Source organism: Sapajus apella, unplaced genomic scaffold, assembly GCF_009761245.1.
Source record: "Sapajus apella isolate SASKATOON/1434 unplaced genomic scaffold, GSC_monkey_1.0 scaffold1881, whole genome shotgun sequence".
Lineage (NCBI taxonomy): Eukaryota > Metazoa > Chordata > Mammalia > Primates > Cebidae > Sapajus > Sapajus apella.
Genome location: NW_022438807.1, coordinates 9,179 through 12,099, shown reverse-complemented (window position 1 = coordinate 12,099; position 2,921 = coordinate 9,179). Strand labels below are relative to the sequence as shown.

The following is a 2,921-nucleotide window of genomic DNA, read 5'->3' as shown; positions in this document are numbered from 1 at the left end:
AAAAAAAAAAAAAAAAAAAAAAAAAAAAAAAAAAAAAAAAAAAAAGAAAGAAAGGATTGCACAATGGGATGGGACGTGGTCCCCCAGCACCTGAGTGAGGAACTTCAGGGGTACTTTGCGGGGACAGGCCCGGGTGGGTGGAGCCGGTGTGGTCGCCTCTGCTAGAGTTTCTTTCTTTCTTTTTTTTTTTTAAAGACGGGGTTTCACCATGTTGATCAGGCTGTTCTTGAACTCCTGACCTCAGGTGATCCACCCGCCTTGGCCTCCAAAGTGCTTGGATTACAGGCGTGAGCCACCACGCCCGCCCCTAGAGTGTCTTTTTTTTTTTTTTGGAAGAAAATCACTTTATTCTAATTAACTCACAGAGAAGAGAATAAAATCATAACAGCTAGTTTAAGGAGGCCACACAAACATCTGACCAGCTCCAAATTCTACAGAGAAGGAACACCCCCTTCCATTTCGATTCTGAAGCAAGGAAGCTAGGAATGACAGGTGAGGTTTAACTGATGGCTACACTTTACACCTTCACTATTAATTAAATTTTTTTTTTTTTTTTTGAGACGGAGTTTCGCTCTTGTTACCCAGGCTGGAGTGCAATGGTGCGATCTCGGCTCACCGCAACCTCCGCCTCCTGGGTTCAGGCAATTCTCCTGCCTCAGCCTCCTGAGTAGCTGGGACTACAGGCACACGCCACCATGCCCAGCTAATTTTTTGTATTTTTAGTAGAGACGGTGTTTCACCATGTTGACCAGGATGGTCTCGATCTCTTGACCTCGTGATCCACCCGTCTCGGCCTCCCAAAGTGCTGGGATGACAGGCGTGAGCCACTGCGCCCGGCCTAATTAAATTTTTATATTAAGTTACTTGGTTATGAGAGCTGGTTTTCCATTTCTCCAGTTTGAACTTCTTGATTAGGCCAATCCATTTGCAAGTCGGCGCTGTTTCAGCACCTCACTGAAACCCTCACAGAGCTTGATGTCACCCTGATTCTGGGCACACTCCAAGAACTGTCTGATCTCATAGAAGCAAGGCTGCTGCTGTGCTGGCTGGGTTCCCTGAGGCTCCTGGTAAGTGAGGTCAGGCCTCGCAGGCTCAGGATCACTTCCTCCACTGAAGCCCCCAGTCACGGCGTGGCCCAGTGTGTGCCCCACAGCAGAGCCCACGGCCACGCCAGCTGCAGTGGTTGCCATCTGGGACAGCAGACCTGGCTGCCGGGGCACAGCGGCAGGAGAGCCACTGCAGAGGGGGGTGCCGCTGCTGGTGGCTGAGCGGCTGGTGCTGGCCTGGGCGCAGCTCTCATCTGAGGGGCCCGGGTAGCCAGAGGGGCCATGCGGGAGGTGCGGCTCCGGCTTCCACGCGGCATCCTAGCGACGGGTCAGCAGCCCCGGCCCTAGAGCTTCTGTTAGAACCTCAAGTCCGGGGAGCCAGGTGGGGGCCCGTCCGACTGGCGCCCTCTGGCGGCCAAGCGGCGGGGTCGACAACCCCAGGGAAGACAGGTGGGGGCCCTTCCGACTGGCGCCCTCTGGCGGCCAAGCGGCGGGCGGCGGGGTCGACAACCCCAGGGAAGACAGGTCGGGGCCCGTCCGACCGGCGCCCTCTGGCGGCCAAGCGGCGGGGTCGACAACCCCAGGGAAGACAGGTCGGGGCCCGTCCGACCGGCGCCCTCTGGCGGCCGAGCGGCGGGCGGCGGGGTCGACAACCCCGGGGAAGACAGGGAAGGGACTGGGGCGACGGTTTGCAGAAAGAGGGGCGTGGTATTTAGGATGCGCAGCAGAGGCTGGGGTCCCCCGTCCGTACCCTGCAGCACCTGTCACTCCTGAGCATGTAAACGCACACCCGCGTGCAAACACGCATCAGCCGCGCAAACATCTGCTCATTCTCTCTCGTTCTGGGGCCGCAAGTCCCAGAGGAAGGTGTGGGCGGGGCTGTGTCCCTATGAGGCCGAGGGGACTCTGTCCCAGGCCTCTCCTGGTTCCTGGTGGTGGCTGGCATTCTTGGCTTGTGGAAGCCTCACCACGGTGTGTTCTGTGTGTGTCTGCATCCAAATTTCTTTTTCTTTTTTTAAGACAGAAGTTTCACCATGTTGGTCAGGCTGGTCTTGAACTCCCGACCTGAGGTGATCCGACCTCAGGTGATCCGCCCGCCTTGGCCTCCAAAGTGCTTGGATTACAGGCGTGAGCCACCACGCTTAGCCAAAATTTCCTTTTTTTACCCTTCCCCTTGAGACAGTCTGGCTCTGTCAGCCAGGCTGGAGTGTAGTGCCATGATCTCGGCTCACCGCAACCTCTGCCTCCTGGGTTCAAGCAATTCTCCTGCCTCAGCCTCCCGAGTAGCTGGGACTACAGGCGCGCACCACCTGCCCAGATAATTTTTGTATTTTTAGTAGAGATGGGGTTTCACCTTGTTGGCCAGGCTGGTCTTGATCTGACCTCAGGTGACCCACCTGCCTCGGCCTCACAAAATGCTGGGATTCCAGGCATGAGCCACTGCGCCCGGCCCCGTGCATCACTTTAAAATCAGTTTTTTGGCCAGGTGCAGTGGCTCAGACCTGTAATCCCAGCACTTGGGAGGCCAAGGTGGGTGGATTAGGAGGTCAGGAGCTCAAGACCAGCCTGGCCAAGACAGTGAAACTCCGTCTCTATAAAAAAATAAATCCGTTTCTTTTGTTTTTAAAGATGGGGTTTCACCATGATGGCCACGCTGGTCTTGAACTCCTGACCTCAGGTGATCCACCCACCTCGGCCTCCCAAAGTGCTAGGATTACAGGTAAGAGCCACTGCGCCCAGCCATCAGTTTCTTTTTTTTGGGGTCAACATTTTCACAGGCTGGGCTGGGAGGACTGCTTGAGCCTAGGTGGTCGAGGCTGCAGTGAGCTGGGATTCCAGCCTGGGTCTCAGATAACTTATTTTTGTTTAAAAAAA

At 55.5% G+C, this 2,921-nt stretch overlaps 1 pseudogene; it reads right to left on the bottom strand.

The window, feature by feature from the left end:
* Positions 1 to 888: 888 nt before the first annotated feature.
* On the bottom strand, positions 889 to 1,369 carry LOC116547021 (annotated as a pseudogene).
* Positions 1,370 to 2,921: the final 1,552 nt, after the last annotated feature.